This window comes from Pseudonaja textilis, chromosome 1 (genome assembly GCF_049901715.1).
Source record: "Pseudonaja textilis isolate UNSWEBS1 chromosome 1, rPseTex1.2, whole genome shotgun sequence".
Taxonomy (NCBI): domain Eukaryota; kingdom Metazoa; phylum Chordata; class Lepidosauria; order Squamata; family Elapidae; genus Pseudonaja; species Pseudonaja textilis.
Window position 1 is genome coordinate 89,183,686 of NC_141990.1, and position 21,297 is coordinate 89,204,982.

At 37.7% G+C, this 21,297-nt stretch overlaps 1 long non-coding RNA gene across 3 annotated transcripts in view; it reads left to right on the forward strand.

Annotated features, from left to right (window-relative positions):
- The first annotated feature begins 252 nt into the window (after positions 1-252).
- The window catches only part of LOC148127720 (uncharacterized), a 55,839-nt gene continuing 34,794 nt past the window's right edge, over positions 253-21,297 (forward strand). The window contains exons 1-4 of one of the 3 annotated variants that reach the window (XR_015745002.1): positions 253-339; positions 2,564-2,615; positions 7,979-8,050; positions 9,256-9,429. This is a non-coding gene — a long non-coding RNA (uncharacterized LOC148127720). The remainder of the gene's footprint in view (positions 340-2,563; positions 2,616-7,978; positions 8,051-9,255; positions 9,430-21,297) is intronic. The other 2 variants (XR_015745001.1, XR_015745003.1) reach the window with 2 other exon arrangements.

Consider the following 21,297-nt stretch of genomic DNA (forward strand, 5'->3'; position numbering starts at 1 on the left):
CTTACCACTTTACAATGTATTGAAAAACTCAATGACTACATTATGAAAACATCTATCAGAATTAACTGCTTATCAACAATTATACCTTACCTCATTTACATAGCCTTTGATATGCTGAACATTTTGGATATCATGAATGCAAACACTTCACATTCCTCTTAGAAAAAGGAAGAAAATGTTTTTTTTTTTAAATCATCCAGCTCCTGTGCTGTGCATTCTTTTATGATGGTTGGAATTTTGTGGTTTTTCTTTCCAGATGTATGTTTTAAAGAACTAAGTCCAAGGAAAACAAAATGAAGGGTGTGATTTTGGTACAGATGAAAGTGTTACCTCAAAAAGGTAAATTTAATCATTTGAAGGTGTTTCAATTTTTTTTTTGAAAGACACTAGTAAAATTTGCCAATGATAGCATTGATCTAGGAAGGATGGGGTGTGTGTGGTGGAATAGGTTAGGAACATATGTATTGTATTTGAAAGGGCATTTTCAGTTCAAAAATAAAATAGCTCATGTTGCTATACGGCCTGTTCATTACACAACTGAAGGGGAATCCTATGTCTATGTGAGGTCTGCTAGCCATTCTTTGTGACTCCCAGGACCAGTATAACCACTGTTATTCAATGGGGAAACAAAGGAACAACTATGGAAAATGAAGCAAGTGAAAAGATAACTAAGGTAGAGATGAGATAAAGCCAAAATGTCATCAAGCACTAGCCGAAGTCCACACAATGGCAGTAAAAATGGCAAAGCATGTCCACCTTTTATTTACTGCATAAAACAGCTCTTGGCTTACAATCATTTGTTTAGTGATCATTCAATGTTACAATGGCATTGAAAAAAAGTGCCTTACAACCAATCCTCATATTTACGGCCATCTCAGTATCCCTTACATGATCAAAGTTTGGGTGCTTGGCAACTGGCACGTGTTTACAATGGCTGCAATGCTCTGGGGTCATTCAATTGTCATTTGTGACCTTCCCAGCCAAATTCAACAAGCAAAGACAATGGGGGAAGCTTTCTTCTAAGCCATCAGTTTGCTGTTTAGAAATGGGCAGAAGTGGTTATCCAGCCAATCAGTGGTGCCTGGATCAAGTGGACAGGATAACAAAAGCTGGTTATAGTTTAATCTATAACCCCTTTTGTATATGTATTGCAATAACTCTCTCACACACATATAAAAAACTTTTATTTACACACATATAAAAACCCCCAAAAACTTTAACCTTAGACTGTCTACTATTGACCTCACCCCTTTCCTAAGAGGTCTGTAGGGGGCGTGCATAAGCGCACCAACATGCCTACCGTCCCTGTCCTATTGGTTTTTTATTTTTCTTATATGTATCGATTTCATGTATTCATTACTATGTTGATACTTATACCTATTATCTTGTAAGCGATTGACAAATCAAATAAATAAATAAAAATAAAATAAAAGGAGTAACATAATTCTTCAATGCTGCTTTTGTCATTTTGATACAAGTAGCAAGATCCCGCAGACTCCTATGATTCTAATGATGGATAAATTTTACTTTCTAGATGACAGGTATGAAAAGCTGCCAAACTACCCAAAAAATGAACAACCAGGATCTCTTAAGGCCCTGTCAGCCGGTGAATGCAATTGCACCCCTTTTCTATCACCATAGAGAAATGGCTAGATAGCCTTGAACAAGGGTCATCAAATTTGGCAAGTTTAAGACTTGTGGACTTCAACTCCCAGAATTCCTGAGCTAACGTGACTGGAGGAGAAATTCTGGGAGTTGAAGTCCACAAGTCTTAAAGCTGTCAAGTTTGAAGACCCCCAGCCTCGAAGAAGGTATGCAAGGGACAGTTAATGCTAAATAAGTGACAACTTAGTCCTGGGAAAGAGGAAAATGTGAGAAAGAAACTCAAAAGAACCCTGCCTTGATATATATATTTGTATGAGAGGGAGAAAGGCCTTGAATTTGTTACTGTAGCTTTTTCCTTATATTTTGTTTAATTTAGCTTCTCCTTTGCGGAATAACGGAATACCTTCAGATAGTGTCTCTTGTATGATGCAGTGCTATTCTTCAATATATTATCTATTTTTACTTCTTAGGAGTCCACGGTTTTCCTATTTTTCTTCCATGCCCAATCTTGGCATTCCAAGCCCCGGCTGCTGCTCTTATTATCTTTGAACCTGATTATACACAGATTGAAATGGGATCTTTTATCTCAGCAGTCTAGGGGATAAAACAACATCTGGTTCTCAATATGTGGTGGGTCAAGAAGAAGCTTTGTGAGATCACTTAACTGGTATAAGTATTAAGGTCTTACCCTCAATATTTAGCCCGGTGTTTCATGCTGCCTCATTATTGTTGCAAATAAGACCCCAGAAAATACCTCTGATTTTCTATATGTAGCTTCTGCTTCCGCATTTATCCTGGGATAGTGGGAGAAGAGGAGTGGGTGAGTTCGTTTAAAAGCCAATTTATGTGAGTTCTTTGTGCAATACATGAATGTTTTTTTTTCCTGTTGAGATTCTACCTTTTTTTGGATGTTTACTATACATTTCTGATTTCTGCCCTCAATTTTAATCATTTCCAGGTTATTTGCCTTATATGGAGGATGAATTCTACTTGCTAAATCCCATTCCATGGTAAGCGGCTTTTTGAGAACAGTTAATGGGCAAGTTTGCTTATGATTTCACTGAAGGTTACAGTGCTACACTTATCTGAGAGTACATCTAACCAAACTTGGCATGATTTACTTCTAAGCATTGTGACCTTTGTTTCAGCTGCATTGGCTCTTTGAATTTGCAGTCTTGCTGACAGCATGGTCTATTCAATCCAGACTTAGCAATAGTCTAGAATAATTACCTTATTCTCAGGTAAGATGATACCTACAGCAGCCTCGTACTTTCTAAGTAGTACTATGCTTTAACTGTTGTCTCTTTAAAAACAGTTTTCTTCTGTCCTATGCATGCTATTCATTCAGAATCTGCTAACTGTTCAGGCTTTTAAACACCTCACTATAAACAGGATCTCTAATAAATTGCAGTCTTGTAGAGATAAGATTAATATAATTTTCTTAGGAATTGAAAATATGCTTGCCTTCCTTATTCAAAACTCCAACTGGTGGTACATTGGCTTTTTCACTGTAAAGCTGGAATGCTATGAGAGAACAAAACTTCCATTCTGCAGGTGTGCATACAGCTTTCTCAGGCTAAAAACCTGACAAGGCCAAACCATTTTACTGGCTTGAGAGAGGGAAATTAGGTCAAAGTAGCCAACAGAATTAACAGCCAGATCTGCTTTGTGTTAGGGAGACAGTAGCTGGAGACAGCAGAATAGAAGATAAAGAACTGGAGAAAATCATAAAATACAAAGACCTGCAAATAAAAGTGGAACAACTGCAGCAAAAGAGAGCAAAAACCATATAAATAATGACTGATGCCTTTAGTGCAATCCCAAAACATCAGGAACACTATTTTAATGCCATTGGCATTGACATATCATTATCAGTCAATTGCAAACAACAGCTTTATTTGGAATAGCTTACATCCCGCAATGATACCTTTAGCATCATTAAACAACCACATCAGCCTATCCCAGGTCAATGGGAAGAACTCAATACAAGGGTAAAAATGCCAAGTCCAGTTTAAACACCTGGCTGACTGTGCAACAAACCATAATTTTCTTCAGTTCTTTATCTTCTATTCTGCTATCCCCAGCTACTGTCATGTCTACTATCTAGATTTTTTTGCCTTTCTTATTAACTGGTGGTCCCCAATCTTTGTGGCTTGGCAGCCCAGGGCAGGAAAGGTATTGGGGCCCCCTATTATTAATTAAGTCTCGGGTGTTATGTGGCAGATGCTCATCTGTCTGAATTCTACAGTATTTTAGTTTCTTCATTTTCCATTACTTTATCTATTTTGTGATCTTGTTGGTTCTTGCTTGCAGGCAAGTGGCATTTCTTTCACCTATTCCAGCGCACAGTTCTGGTAAAATTCTATATTTCCAGATATTGAGGAAGGCCTTGAGATATTGCTCCAAAGGTTCCAATCACAATTGGTATAACATTTACTTTTCCATAAGTGTTCAGTTCTGGTCTGCAGGTCCTCATACTTCGTTATTTTTTTCCAATTGGTTTTTTCCTCACTTCTTGCATCATCTGGAATAGCAACATCAATGAACCAGACTTTCTTCTTTGCAGTAACTGTTATATCAGACATGTTATGACCCTGTCTGTCTGGATCTTAAAATCCCATAAGTACTTAATCCATTCATTTTTCAAAACCACCTCAACGTGATGGTCCCAATAGCGTTTACTACATTCAAATTCAAACCTCTGGCAGAGTTTCCAATGAATAATTCTGGCAACTCAGTCATGATGCTGCTTATAGTGAGTTTGTGAAATTTTGCTGAAGTTATTGATCCAATGGCCAATTATTCAGTTCTTTTTACTGTAAAGACAACATTTTCTGTTATTTGTTACATGTTGCATGTTTGCCTTCATGCAACTAATCAGCAAAGATTGTCCTTGGGATATTCAAATAAAACCTTCATGAGGGTTTTTTAAATCAGCTATTCCTTCTATATTCTTCATCTACTGATCATGCATTAGCTTATTCTTCTAATTAACAAATTGGTTTTCAGTAGTCCCTTCATTTTTGCAGCCTTTATTTTTGTTGTCTTCAAGAATTTTCCTTGACTGACTTCTTTCAGCAAGTTTCTTGGCTTTTCTTAATAGAGTCATTCAGGTCATGCTTTTCTTCACCTGTAGAAGTTCTCTACCCCCTTCAGTTCTTTGCAAATGTAGCGAATCAATATCACTTTTGGGGTACAAAGCATTGTCATTAGTTCTCTTAGTCTTCTAATTTAGATTATCAAGTTCCATATGTATTATTAAAAAACTCTATTAAAACTATTAAAAAGCACAAAGCTAAAAGAGAAGAGATACAAGGAACAAGTGTTAACCACACCAAACTCGATTGCAGGGAATATGACTTCAGCAACAGAGTGGTTAATGCCTGGAATACACTACCTGACTCTGTGGTTTCTTTCCCAAAGCCAAAAATTTTTAACCTTAGACTGTCTACTGTTGACTTCACCCCATTCCTAAGAGGTCTGTAAGGGGCATGCGTAACCACACCAACCATCCTGTCCTTTTATTTGTATCCATTTCATGTATTAACAATCATGTTCATCCTTATATCTGTTATCTAATACATGCTCGATAAATAAACAAATAAAATAAATTAATGACAATAGAGCTACCTCAGTATTTCACCAGTCCATTGGGCATCACAGACCTGATGGCACAATCAGATTTGAGGGATTCCCAGAAAGTCAACAGGAATCAAGCCAGCTTTGCTTTTGGGGTAGGGTTGGAGACTATTCCTCATTGCTTAGGACCTGCCAAATGTAGCTCCCTAGTCAACAGGAACCCACAACATGTCCTCTCTGCTGGGTTAACTGTAACATTGCTCTTCCAGTAAAAGGAGGCACTCTGCCCAGTATCATTGCTTCTTTTCCTAGTTCTTTTGGGGAGGAGCAGGGGATTTAATTATTTCTAAAACACAATTAAGAGCCTGCTTGGACAAAACATATATCCATACTACACTAGTGATTTATAGCTTCTATTCATCCAACTATCATTGTGGCCTATAGGAGTAATGAGGACAGGCTTTATAGTACTTCAGCAATGGCCAGGTGATGCTATGAGGAAGCAATAAGTCACTAGTGTGGAAAGGACTGAAAAATCATTTAAGCTCTTGGACATCTTATTCCCTTGGCTGCCATACTATTTCAACTAGCTCGGTGCATCCTGACTTTCCACATATTATAGAGTAATATTTCTGATTCAGATGAACAAAATTGGACAGAGGGACTCAATGAGGCTTACATGAGTGTGGGATTGCAGAGTTATGATGCAATCCTACACATGGCAACTCAGACGTGAATTTCACCAAGTTAAAATGAGCATCTTTCCAGGTTGTTGATACAGAATTGTGAAATAAATATTGAAGCCTACTTGAAGTTGAACTTAAATCCTAATAATACAGAATCTTAGGAAACAATGAAAAGCTTCTTAAATGGATCAGAAAGGAAAATACAAGTAGACAAACTTTCCTGCTTCATGGAGCCCACTACAATAGTGCAGCTGTTGTTTCTTTCATAGTGACAGATCCCTAAAATAACAAAATGTTCTATATCAGTCATTCACAACATCTGAAAAGATAGGGATGGCACAAGCCTGTGTAAATCATTAATATATAAAAACACTACATAAACAATGAAAGCTGCTTAAAATTATGTATTGAACCTTTTAGAAATAGGCAGATTATCAATTTTGTTTCTTCACTGTCTTTCTGTTTTGACGATCTCAGGAGAATCCATTAGATCTGGGTTGTAACTATACTCATTTTTCTGCTAAGCTCTAGGCAGAATTTTTTAGGGGTGGGGGAAACTGTGAATATAATTAGACATGGGATACTTCTAACAGCTGGATGGATTTCACACATAGTCCCTAATTTACAAAACATTGGATCTGGCAGCATTTCAGCCCTAGCCCTGCAAGTCATAATTTCTTTGACGTATTTTTGGCATTGCAAATTATTTATGTATGAATATATATCATTGTAAACGTGGAGGGAGGGAAATATTCTGCCCATACCTGGTTAGTGATAAATGAGCAACTTCAGAAGCCATGCCAGAAGTAAATAACGATCTTGCAAGGGCTCGTGTTCAAAATGTAAACTAATTTCTCTTTTTGTTTGGAAAAGAGCCTGCTCTAGATTTCCACATTACTGCAACTGGCTGCAATACTTGTCTCAAACTTTAATGAAATCAATTTGTGTGAGATTTACAAGAAAAATACATTAAAGAAGTGCCAGAGTGCCAAGAATAGCTACACAGGCTGTATCGATTCTGCAATTTTTGTGTGATGTTATTCTTTTTTTCTTTGACAGACAAAGTAAAGGACAAAGTAAGAAAAATTCACAAAGCTCTTGTTTGTTCTAGCACATAATAGATTTACAGACGATTGCTACCATATTGATTTTCCTAAACATAACATCTGCATGCCTGGTAAGATAGTGATCAATTGACACAGTCAATCTAGATCACAATCAGCCCATCATATATTGCACTGAAATCAATATTGAGATGATGGTTATGGGGATTCTTCCTTCCAGGTACCAATCAAAAGAGCAACTTCTCTTATCTTAACAAATTAGCAGATATAGTTCCTTGACTTTTTCTGGATGAAGTGCAGTTCCCAGAAGTTAGCTAAGATAGACAGGAAATCTAGGAATTGGGATCCAACTCAGGAGGAAAATGCTATCATGGGGGAAATGATTTTAGACTAATCTGATGTCAAAACTTGCCTTTCGGTGTCTGTCGGTCCATCAATCCAGCTACATTGGTAATAAATACAGGGGAAAAAGTTAAATATGTTGCTCAGAAAATAGTATGGCAAAGGAATAATGTGGCTTCTAATTTAAACAGGGATTTGAATTGAATTTGGCTGCCAGACCATCAGCTGAAAAGCTGAAAAAAACAACAATAAAATTCTATCCTGTGCTTAGGAAGGGGCAGCATATTGATCGGTATTGATTGGCACTGTGTCGCTACTTAGATCTATATGCTAAAAGAAGAGATATGTGTCTGCTTGTGTTTGGCTTTGCACCAATGATGATAATGATGATAAATATTTCTGTATAGAAATAGTTTTTTGCACTTTTTCCCAGAGGAGCCCATTTGATTGTTGGTTTGTCTTTCTGATGTTAACGACAAGTTTAAAGATTCCAGCAGTATAGAAAGCAGATTACTTAATTAATTCAAAGAAAAGTATTACATAAAGCCAGCACAATAAAAAAAAACTAGCCAACTTTAAAAATACTAAATGCAAAAAATAAAACAATGTTCATTTTGAAAAACAGAAACAGAGAATCTCCATAGACATTATGTTCTACACTTTACATAAAGTACTATTTTATTTTTATTTCCTCTTCAAAAGCCAAGCAAACTATTCTCCTCAATAGAAGAAGAAATGACTGAAGTCATTTCTTCAGGATTTGTGATGCCACAGGTCAGACAAGGGATTATAGCTATAAATTAATAAATACTTATATGACATTACAGCAATATTCAAGTCAAACTTTTTCATAAAAAGTATTAATGAATTGAAATATGTTCTAATATTTGTGTATTAATTTGTGTACTATTTAAGAAATTCTTAACAGGAGATCATATTAAATAGAAATGGCAGTTTTCTTCAACCCTAATGAATTTATGGTATTTTATAGATTTATTTAGTGCCATGCACTATTCAATACCATGTCCCCTGGTGGGATGGCAATTGATGACTTATGTTAAATATCTTAGCTGCCTTCATTAGTAAATCAAGTGTAAATATGTGTAATGGTGCAATATTCAGTATGACATACCTGCTTCATGCAATTAAATCATCCCTTGTTTTTTTAATGATCAAATGATGGATGTACATCTGTGAATTTTGGTTTGGATTAGGCATTGTACCAGTCCATTGTCAACAGTTTATTAATAAGCCACAACAATGACTTCAAAATGGTTGTTCAATAAGCCATGGTTACAAACTATGATACTTTGGTTCTTACAACATGCTAAGTAGTAGAGAGAGCATTGTGATACTAGCTCTACCCCTTCTGTAACTACATTAACAACCTATACATGTTCCTGGAGTAGAGCTTCCCCTGCAAGACTCCATCCACTATTTTTGCTAATTGTGATGCGCTCCAACCCAGAAAATGCCCCCTACAGCACTCAGAAAAACACCCTCTCCAATAAATCATCATATGCTACAATCCAATCCTTGTATAATGAACTGAGAAGAGAAAGAGAAGAACTGCCCACATGTCATTTTCCTTCTCTGAATCTTCAACCTGCTTGTAATTCCCAGTTGTAGGATGCGAGAGAATAGCTGAAAAGAACCCTTATCAGCAGTGATACATAAAATCTGAAAGTCATCTCTCTCCTTTCCCTAAACTGCTTCCAAATGTCCAACACAGAGTGAAAACTGGGGCGGAGATGAGGGTGCTTTGGGGCGGATATGGTTTTCTTGACTGCCAGCGAGGGGGAACACCTCATGCCTCGTATGAGTGTAAAACATTTTAACAGAATTTATGAGAGCAGTAGCTGTAGACAAAGTTCTCTTGTCAGCTGCATAGCTGTTATACCTATTGGTTTCATAGAGAATTGCATGCTGATGATGGATGTCAGGGATTTGTTCCAACCAAATCTCTTAATTGTTTTCAGCTTCACCTCTCTTGGCACAGCGTATGGTTTTCATTCTGTGCACTGCAAAGGATGCAAGAGAGAAGCACGCTTTTCCAGCTTCCCTTCATCATTATGAGGGGCAGATCACCTTTGCCTGTATTTCTTGGAACTGACCTCCTGAAACCAGTGGGGCTGCCTGCCAGGAAAATGTATGTAAGTTGGAAGATCCAGATTTCGCTTGTCTCAACAACGCTGACTCGCTTCATACTTTAGAATAATAAGCTTTAAATATGGAATTCAGAGATAACCATCAGGCTTAATAGTTAAAGCCAGTTCCAGAAGTTGTGGTGCTGCTGCCATGACTACTGTTTTCCAAAAATGTAATAGTGTATGTGGGGGTAGGGCCGCTGCTGACATACACGTAAATTCCATGTAGCATCCTTACCTCCAAAACGTTTTTAAAAAAATACTCAAAAAGTACAAAATTTAAATGCTCTACATTACAAAAATTACGTAAGGGCCCACTGGCTTGTTAGTATAGGTTATGTCACTGGTCTTGGTGACCAAGTGTGCATGCATGAAGTCAGCCTGTGCTATTAATATTGCATCTCTTCCCGTTTTTACTTACAACCATGTGTGTAGAACTTTGCATTCTATTTTTTTTCTCTCTTTGGCTAATATGAATGTAATTTAAGATATTGGACAGCAGCAAGTAAAGTCAGAGGAATCGTTCAGTTAGCAGCACCAGAAAAACAAATTGTAAGCCAAGAATGAGCAATTTCTCGGTGTTGCTGAATTATAGCTCCCGACATCTATGGCCATTGGTCATACTAGCTATGGCTGTTAACCATTATCTTCTACCAACATCCGAAGAGCCACCAATTTCCTATCTCTGTAAACCCCTCCCCACTTTAACTGCTAATAGGAATGACTACAATAGCTAGAGAGGAACATGAGCACTCAGAACATGTAGTTAATTTTTCAGGAAATTCTAAAAACTGTTTTTGGAGGTTAGGGATATTACTTCTGAACAGATATATTGCACTCTTTTTGGGGTGTTTGTTTGTTTTAACCTTAAAATCATCATTATTATTATTATTAGTGTGTTAAATAAAAAAGCCTAACATTTTAAGCAGTGAATTTGGGCTGTATGCATATATGCAGGGGTGGGATATTACTGGTTGGGCCCGGTTCTATAGAACCTGTAGCTGTGAAGAGCAGCTGACACCGAACCAGTTCGGTGTTTTGCCCATCCAACTGCCCCCGCTCTAGGCTGTCCTTTATTCCCTGCTTTTCCCTCCTCAGCTGCTTTGCGCGGCACAGCTGAGGTTGAAAAAGCAGGAAACAAGAGGATTTTCAAACGCTGTGCACCCACGCACAGCGCTTGTCAGCTGTCCAGGGGGCACAGCTGATTTCTTTTAAACGCTGCTGCATCAGCTGTTCTGCTCTGTGGGAGATTTAGATTAGCTAGAAAGCAGGAAATCTTTGGATTTCTTGCTTTCTAGCTAATCTAAAAGCAGAGCCCAACCTTCCTTAGGACTGAAGCTTCTACTTTGCAATGCAGACTCAGGTAGCCGATTGGAGATAGACAGATCTCTAAGTGAATCTGTGATTCTGTGAGCAACTCAATCTGCCTGCCTGCTTTGCCTGCTTTGGGGTAAAAGTTGCTTTTTTATGTAAAAAAAATCAATATTTACATATATGTTGTGTTGTGAGTTAATTTTGTGAGTTTGCTTGCTAGCAAATTTTATGTGACAGACTCAGGTTGCCAACTAGAGATTGGATCTAAGTGAATCTGTGATTCTGTGAAGAACTCAATCTGCCTGCCTGCTTTGCCTGCTTTTGGGTAAAAGTTGCTCCTTTTTTAATAAAAAAATAATATTTACATAAATATTTATAATATTTACATGCAAGCCATGACCACCCAGTCACATGACCACCAAGCCACACCCACAAATTAGGCCACACCCACAGAACTGGTTAAGAAATTTGAATCCCACCCCTGCATATATGTAGCTCTTTTGGTTTATGATGGAGCAAATAATCTTTTTTTGATGTTCAATATGCTTACTTACCAAAATCTGGCTCCCCCATATTAGTAGCTGGAATAGTCAGAAGCAAGAGTGGGATTGTTCCGGGGGGTGGGGGGATAGCAAAGGGAAGTAAACTCCAACTTTTAGCTTAACTCTGTATACATTAGAAGAAGAAAAATTCTTCCAATCAGGTTTTGTGCATTTTTTTTCACTCTTGGCTTTCTTAGTTAAGAGTCAGAATAAGCTATATCAAGAACCTGGAATTCTAATAGCAAGGCAATTGGGCATGGAAGCATTGAATATGTTTTGGGAGGAATATTCAATGTTTCAGTTAAGAAATGTAAGGGTCAACATTTAATCCTCGTTTATGCAATAGTTTTGTAGGAAAAATCTACATCTTTGCCTTTATGTCTGTTTCCATACATACACCCCTTTTGGAATAGTAATAACTTTAATGCTTTTCTTAAAACAACAATATAACAAATAACAAGTAATGAGAAATGAATTCTTCCCTTTTCTCAAGAATATGAACTTTGTTGCATCTCTTGGGGGGAATAACTAAATCCCACAGATTAGGCGTCTTAAATTCTTGATCATATTTTAAGAAGGGAATGGCAGATTCACCATGCATTATAGGCTGTTCTAATAGCCTTTCCAGAAAGGCTAAGTGGATGTTTGCATGCATGATGACCCCTAAACCTTCCCAATTGTTTATTTCAGATCTGCAATTATATTTTTTTTGCCACAGAATTTCAGCTTTTAGAAGAGCTTTATGAATCCAGCTGCAGTGGTTATTGGTAGCTTTTATAGGCCCTTCAAACCAACAGCACATATGTTCTATGGTGTATGTTGATACCAAATCTCTCAAAGTCATGCAATTGTTCATGAGGTGTGCTTGTAAATCCAATAGTAAATGTGCCAGCTGTACTCATAAACCCACATTAACAGCTTTCTTTCAGTTGCCTTACAAAGCACTTGAGGCAATAAATTTGAGGTCAGTCCATATACGTACTTGAAAATATTTCCTCTTCTATTATCTATTCCCCATAGACCAGACATTCAATAAAAATGAAAGTAAATGGAAGGGATAGACAACAAATATTGCTTTAAAAAGGAGGGGGAATCATAATATTCTATTTATTTAAATTATTAAAAAGAAGAAGAGCCATAACAACATTCACAGAACTTGTGAAGGCCTATTGAAATTTCTTTAAATTCAGTTGGGCCTCTGTAAAATAAAACGTTGTTCAAGAGCAGATCTTTTTTATAACACAAATATTGGCATAATTTTTGTATTGGGTAGACTTTTGTGGTCAGTACGTTTATTTTAACTATTTGTTTGTTTCACTTGGTATTTTTGTTGTTATTTTGTACACTGATCTGAGCTTCTTTGGTAAGAAAGAAAACCACACAAAATTGCAGGGAGTTGGATAGCATATACTGCAAATTTAGTAATTAGGGCTGATTGCACAGTAAGCCAGAGATTTAAAAGGGATTTGGCCGGCCTTGTTTTGGGTAAAAGTTGATCTTTTTTAATAAAAAAAATTCAATATTTACATAAACATTTACAATATTTACATACAAGCCATGCCCAGCCAGTCACGTGGCCACCAAGCCACACTCACAAATTAGGGTACGCCCACAGAACTGGTTGTTAAGAAATTTGAATCCCACCTCTGAATAATAAGCAACAATCCTGTTCCAAAAATAATGTTTTATTAAAGAAAAAATTGGTGGGAATAACATTTTTATCAAAATGGGGAGCTAATAGTATGATGGATTTAGTGAAAAGACATGCTAACTGTTCTTAATTTCCAATGGCGAAGTAAAATTGCTTCTGAGAAAACATCATTTGTAGCTAACTGCTGGGCTAGCTGAAATGCTAGGTTTGACAAGCTGTGAAAATGATAAAATAGAACCCTGAATAGAACCCTGAAAAAAAATCCTTTTTTCTAAATAGAACCCTGAAAAAAATCCTTTTAAAGGAAGGTGTCAATTGATTAATGCACCTGCAGGTAAGCCAAGTAGCTCCTTGATATATACAGTTCTAAAACTTCCAGGCATATCTACTGTACATGGGCACTACTTCATTTAGCTCAAAGCACAGAAGAGTTTATTTATTGTTACCTGTACAGAAGAATCTAGTCAACTAATGATCAATGTTGGTGCTAAAGGTCAATGGAATTCATGTGGCAGATGAATTGTTCTTTTGTGGCAACACAATGACTCTAAACTGATGACATGTTTAACTCTGCCTTCCAGCTCAGTCTGCTTTTCTCCTACAAGGATTACCTGTACACATACAGGATTGCAACCTTAAGTTGTTGGTTCATGTATAAAGAGGTAAAGATCACAAAATATAATGGCCTTGATTATGCATAATGCTAAACAGGAAATAATGGTTTTATTTATACCTACTGCCTAAAATAAAAATAAACTACAATATGAGTTAGTATGTTGTCTTCTAAATTCATTTCGGAGGAGATGGACACAGGATTGCATTAATACATGATACAGTCATCCAGGACAATTCCTTTCTGTATACTTTAATGCTCAAAGGGAGGTTAGTGATTCCTGATTAGAGATACTTTGATACATGGTACATGTACATATAATAGCAGGCATTATTATCATTGGAGGAGTCACCAGACACTATAACAGGAAGATGACATCAGATGCATTATTTTAGCTGAAGGGAGATAGGTAATTTGGTGTTGATCCAACTTCTAGCCTGGAATATTGCTATCTGTCTTTCTGGATTTCAGGTCTTTCCCTGTATTCAATGCGAAGGCCAGGGAAAGGATAGCAATCTAAAGCTGAACTGAGTCAAGAGAGAATTGTCTTTTGCACATTGAGGTGTTTTGACACCCCAAAGGGTGGCTCTGCTTCTGAAGGAGCAAGACCATGACTTAAGGAGTCTTGGAGGAGTTCCAAGTCTCATATTTTTCATGCTCCTGGATGGGCATGCAGAGTCTGCGGCCCATCTTCACTTGATATGTGAATTATGGCCCTACTTGGAGGAAATGTCAAGAAATGCCAAATACTTGTGATCGTATTTTATGCCTTCATCACTATTCATTTTGTGATGTATTATACATTGAGAGTAAACTATTGTCTCTGAAAACCACTTGAATTCTACAGTTGGTCCAGAATGCTGCAGCCCATTTCTTAATTGGCACCTGTCATCATGAACACGTCATAGCCTAAGACACAGGTTCTGCATTGGCTTCCTGTTGACTTCTGGGTACAATTCAAAATGCTGGTCTTAACCATACACCCCTAAGTATTTGGTATCTTCAGGACGGCCTTTCCCAGCTGGAGCCAACCTGTCTAATCCATGTATGGTCAGAGAAACTGAGAAAAGGAGTCAAACTCTGCAGGTGCCATTTATCGGTAGAGAACACATACCTTATAGGACTGCCTCTTATTGGAGATCGGATTTACCCTCAAGCTGTTTACAGAAGTTACTAAAAATGGAAATTATCCAGAACACCTGTAGAGTCTGACATGACATTATTGAAGCTTATTGATATTATGCTTTTCTGGTTTCTTCTTTAATTATATCTTATTGTTTTTATTTTAACTTAGTCTGTACCATGGATGATTTAGTTACTGTTATTCACCCTGCCATTATATGTAAACCGTCAAGGGTCTGATTTGCTTGATGCATTGTGGAAATTTAATAGAGAGATAAGATGTAACAATCAGCTATTCCTTTTTCTTTGTTGTCTCGGAATTTTCACTGTTATAATATCCAGCAGTGTGGTATCAAATTTCAAGGGGGTCACTTTATTTGAATTAATTTTCAATCCAAATAGCCCCTTAAAAGATGTTGTTGAAATACCAGTTCTGAGCTGCAAGGCACTGGGCCAAATAGCTGAGCTGTTTGAATGATTAATAAAAGGAACTTTTGCACATGACCACTACTTGTGTAGTTGTCTCTTTTGGTATAGCAAGGATACCAATCAAAGTACTGTAGGTCAGTCCTACCTTGATGCCTTGTCAGTGCAAAATCATAGGACTTATTGAGATTTTGCAATTAAGCATCTCTTCAAGATGGAATGTTCTAATTCCAATAGGTATTAATCTCTGTACTGTAAGTGGTTCATGCATAACATGTTTGCTTTGACTTCATTTTTATATTGTTTTAAATTTGATTTTTAGTAATACATTTTAATCAACCAAAGCTACAGCCTATAAACCTTATTTCCTCAGATATACTTCCACTTGTAAACTACAGCTCCTCATGCAATCAACTTTTTTTTGCAAGGGTTGTCTTGTGGATTGCACTATATGCAAATAAGTCAAAAGACAACTGATGGCCATCCAACCTAAATTAATTGAGTTGAAAGTAAAACTAATCAAAAGCAAAGAATAACATTCTGGAGAGGTAAATGTGAATTTGAGTGTTTGTTAAAGAATACAAATACTCAGAAGTTTATTTATGAGTTTGAAAAGCCTTTTCAGTTCAACTTTATTTACTTTGGTTTTACTCCAAGTGAATTTTTACCTTCTGAATTTCACATTCAGTCTCAGGGTTAAATGAACAAAAAAAAATGTAATATAAGTCACACCTGAAATTCCCAAGGATCACTTGCTTTCACATCAATGCTCAAGCTCTCCAAAATTACATTTCATGTAAGTTTAACTAGAAAAAAAATCAAAATGTCAATTTGTGATCATGCTCAGGTATGTAAAAAGGATTTTAAAGGGAATAGTAAATCTGTCAGAGATCTTTTCTTTTTTTTAAAAAAAAAATAAAGTTTTATTTGGGTTTTCACACACAAAATACAAGTAAAACATCTTTTTTGAAAATAGCATGGTCCCGGGTTGAACTTCTTTATACAGACACAAAACTCAATTTCATGCTACTTTTTGTATTCTATTCCATATCTTATACTATTTTACATTTTCTATATAGTTTTTCCCCTCTTTTGATTTTCTCAATTTTATTTTGATTATCTCATCTCAATTCAAATCATTATATTTATACTTTTGTCTGTTCTGTTTCAATTTCATATTATCTTTTCTCATTAAACAAATTTTCTCCTGTAGTTACTAATTGGAGTATGACACCTTTATATCTTTTCATTACATCCATTCAACTCTTATTTAAACTTCAATATATACCTTAAGTTTATGTCCTTCAATATAATACATAATACATAACTTCCAGTCGAATTATGCTTGGCACATTCTTATAATACACACTATATTCTTTTTTTAAAAAAAAGAAAGATTGTAGATATATGTAATTATAAACCCTCATTCCATTCCAGTTCAGTTCTATCATTAATAATCATTAAAACCATAACATCTTTAACACTTCTTTTCAATTAAATATCATACTTCCTTAAAACACATATAATCTCCATAATTAGTTTTTCCCTTATTTCTCTTCACATATGTTTTATAAATCATTAAATATACCTTTTGTTATATTTATTTATTGACAAGCATTCCACTGAATTATGATAGCTATTTTATCAGACATTTTAATCATACATTGTTTCATATTTTCTAAAATAATTTCTGCTTCTAATATAACCATATTATCTTATGTACCTTTGCAGAATCCCCTTTTCCATTAAGTTTTCACCCATTATCTCTAAATAGGCCCTGTTTCTCTATATTTTGCTTCTGTCCTTTATAACTTCTTTTCCTTTCTTTCTTCCCTCTCATCTTCTCCCTCCCCTTTTTACCCCCTTGTCTCTCTAGTTCTAATTCTCTCTTCTGCATTTCCCTCTTCTGTTGCTTTCTGATTTTATACTTATTTTTCACTCTATTTTTTTTTGGGGGGGGGGGAGTTGTTTTTCCCAATCTTAAACTTTCCATTCTCTTTCCCCCCTTTCCTTTCTTTCCCCCATCTAAGATTACTTGATCATTAAAGATGGCTTCTTCTTTGTCGCAATCTTCTTGTTCTGCAGGCATTTCTTGTTGTTTCTCATAATTCCAAATCTCCATTTCTAAAAACTGAAATATGAAGCCAAAAGAACCCCTCCCTTCTTGTGCATCTTCTTTGTACTTTTTAAGTTCCATTTTCAGTTCTTCTAAAAGTGGAGCCATTTTAAAAAGTTTTAAACAATGACCCGATTGATTTTAGTCATTCAAAACAATAACCAAGAATCCAGAAATCATCAAGTAATCCAGGTAATCCTGAGTTATATCTTCTTATTTCTTTTTCAACTTTCTCTTCCTGGGGTTTTTGTTGCGATATTTCAGTTAGAATGTATCTTTTGGAAGTCTTATTGAGATTTTGCTATAAGTTCTTTTTTAAATCCAGGCAGTCTCCTCCCTTCCAGGTCCTACCCTTTTATTCTTCCTCTCTCCTTTCCTGTTTTCAAAAGCTTTTAATTATCCAGAAATCTTTATTATCCCTTTGACTTTTTATTTTCAGCATTAAATGCCTATTGATGTTAAAGTGGATTTTTTTCCAATTTCTTGCTTAAGTCTCTTAGCTGTCAGTATAGGAAAAGGAGAAAACCGGATCTTTTCCCTTTTCTCTCTCCTTCGCAGCTTAAAAATCTTCTTAGGGAACAATGTTATTGTTTTTTAACAGTTTCAATTCCAGGGTACCTTATTTGTTGCTTTTGCTGTTTGACCCGGTCAACCAAAACTTTCTCTTCTTATCTTCCTCCTGCACATTCTTTTACGGTCGAGTTCTTCTTTGTGGTGGCCATTTCTGACCACCGCTGCAACCGCCTTTGGGAAAGGGAGTAATGGCCAGCTGGGGAGGAGAGATGCAGCTCTCCTCAACCCTGCAGGTAGTCTCCCCCTTCTTCACCACCTCTATGGGGTGGCTTAGCCCTGAAACCAGCTGGCTCGGGTGCTCCAGCGGCAAGCACGGATCGAAACCTCACAGAGATGAGGCTTTGGTCTGTTGCCAAAGAAGCTCAAACCAGAAGAGGCCACATTTTAAAACATCTTATCTATATACTTGGAGAAGAAAAAGGAAAACTTTTTATGTTTAAATATATCATGAAAAAAGCTGAAATTTCATGGCAGATAACTGAAGTTGATCTGAGGAGAGGATGCAGCAGTAAATAAGAACAGAACATTAAACTAGACTCTAAAAGAAAGGGTAATCTCAAGAGCCGAATGCTCATACGAAACTAGCGTCTCTTACTTCCCCAGGCATAAGTATATTCCAGTTATATTCTAACTTAACTTTTGCTGGCTTATAGATGATTTTTTTTTAAAGTGTTGCACAGTACTTTCTGTACATTGAGGTCAGCTGTGGCCATCAATCAATGGACACTTTGCCTTTGGCAGCACATGTTTCCATAAAAAAGAGTCTTTGGCAGGCCCCCTTTAGTTAGAAATGACAGAGCAACCTCTGTGTCAAGACATATACTTGATAAATTTTGCATGTGCTGTTGACTGACAGAGGTTCTGGCTTCCTGTTGAAGCAGCCTGTACAAGCTTCAAAGCACACAGAAATCCTTTTCTTCATCCCAAGTGAAAAGCCCTGAAGGGTAAAGAAAAAGAGAGAGAGAGAGAGAGAGAGAGAGAGAGAGACTGCAGTCAAGTTGAGCCAGAAAACCGTGCCTTTTGCGGATGGGGTTGGGGGCCATGCTGGCGTTCAGCAAGCTGAAATAATTCCTCTTCCCCGCTTCCTGACTGTATTTGCTTGTCACTTGCAATCACTTTGCAGCTCTCTCAGACTTCTGATGGGGTGCTTAGCAGGTTCAATTATGTGAAATAACAGTCTGATTGAATGATCCTGCAGCTGAATGGGTATAAATCTAATTCACACACTCCCGCCACTGGCCAAGATTCCCTATCTTTGGAAATCAGGAAGGAGGGTGGAGCAGTAGCCCTTTGTTTAGTCTGTGTGGATATGGTAATTATGTGCAGCTGGGGCTTCTGCTTGGCTTTGCTTCACTTTTAAGGTAATGCCCCAGCTACAGGGATTCTGAAACCCACTGGGGATTTCCTTCTTAAAGACAGAGTAAACACTGCTCAAGTCTTCAAAAACCTTAGTCGATTAAGGGTGGCAGAGCCTTGCACATTAGTTGCAGTGCTTTTCACTTGTTTCCTACGCTGACTGCTGCTGTGGGACTTGCTCAAAGATTCCAGGAGAGAAGGGAGGGAGAGAAAGAAAAAAAAAATGAGAGCAGGAGTGCAGAATTCAGCATCCTCACTATTTTTGTTTAAAGTGAAGGGTTATTATCCCTTTGGATTCCTGAGCATTCAGTACAGTTAAATTGGCACTGAGGACCCCTCTTCACATTATAGCCTGGCTACAGGGGTGGGCTGCTGGGGGTCCACAGGCGGTTTGGGAGAGTCCCTAGCTAAGATTCTGTGCAGTTCCAAGAATCCCACTCCTGGCTGGCCCTACCCAGCCCACCCCGTTCCTCTCAGGAGTCCCCACACAGCCCATTTTGGATGCAGGTAAGTGCAGAGTGCACACGGAGGCTCAGGGAAGACAAAAAATGTTCTTCCCAGAAGTTCAGGAAGGCCAGAAATGGGCCCATTTCCAGCTTCCAGAGAGCCTCCGGAGCCCAGGGAGGCTGTTTTCGCCCTCCCAGAGGCTTGAGGAAAGCCTCCAGGGAGGGTAAAACACCCCCCCCCCCAATGGTGCCAGAGGCCAACTAGGCCATGTCCACTATGGCCACACCCATCCAGCAACTGGGCAGAGAACCCATTGCTAAAATTTTTGAAGCCCACCCCTGCCTGGCTACCTGGTGTGGAAGAAAAAACATCACAAGGAAGTTGTGTCTTTCCTCAAGGTAGGCATGTCCAAACTTGGCAACTTCTAAGACTTGTGGATTTCCAAACTTTTCCATCTTTATAGAAGTGACTGCCTTGTAAAGATGAAGAAACAGCAGCAAGGATATGACATCTTTTCTCAGAGTCCTTGTGACAGAGTGTCCAGAAAGGGTCTGTAGGGTGGCCCCAAATGCAAGAAGGTATGCAAATCTTATTGCCACCACCCCTATTTAAAAGACATTGATTACATGGGTGTGACTGCCATCTTGACTTTTTTTGACTCCCTGTGGGAGATAACAGTATGAACCTCCAATTTCTATGACAATAAAAACTGTGCAACAACTTCCTTATTTTCTTCTCTTCTTTTTGTGTTATATCTTTTGAGTTAAGCTAAAAAGCAGAGTGGATCTGCTTGTTACTAAAAAGCAGAGAGGATCTGCTTGATTATTCTAAGTCACTCTAAAATTGGAGTGCAGAAGCTCACGTGGTTAGGATTCTGGCTTGACAATCAGCAAGCCCACGTTCGAGACCCGAGTGCTGCTGCATGATGAGGTGAGCTCCTGTCATTTACTCCAGCGGGCTCAACTAGCACTTCAAAAGCAAGCAACTCTGAGTAGATAGGGGTGGGATTCTACCAGTTCATACCTATTTGCTAGAACTGGTTGTTAACATTCTAAGCAGTTCGGAGAACTGGTTGTTAGAAGAAATTACTGGCCTAATCCTGTAAGGAAGGTAGGAAGGAAAGATTCTGGTGTTGCTTACAGAAACTGCCTCTCCATTAACCCTTATTACATTCTTGGCAGGACTAGACTTCCTATCTCTGGAACTTCTCTGGAGTTTTTTCCCCCTCCTTTGTTGGTACTTTGCTTGTGTGGAGTGACCATTCAAAGTTACAATGGCACTGAAAAAAGTGACTTATGACCCTTTTTCACACTTACGACTGTTGCAGCATCCCCACAGTCATGAGAGGCCAGGCGAGGAGATGCATGCCTCAATGTGAGTGATATTGAGTTGGCCCTACCCAGCCAATTACATGACCACCAAGCCATGTCCACCCAGTTACATGACCACCAAGCCACACCCACCACCTAAACCACGCCCACAGAACTGGTTGTTAAAAATTTGAATCCCACCCCTGAATAGGTGAGTACCACTTTGGTGGGCATTTTAATGGGGACATGAAAGGACCCCCCAATTGGGCATCCCCTGGGCAGATAATCTTTCCCTGGAAGTGCCTCCATTCTTCCAATATGACAGTGAGCCAGTTACTCTAGAAACCATTTAGGCTGAAAAAGAGCAAGTACAAACTAGAATTATTATTATTATTATTTTTAAA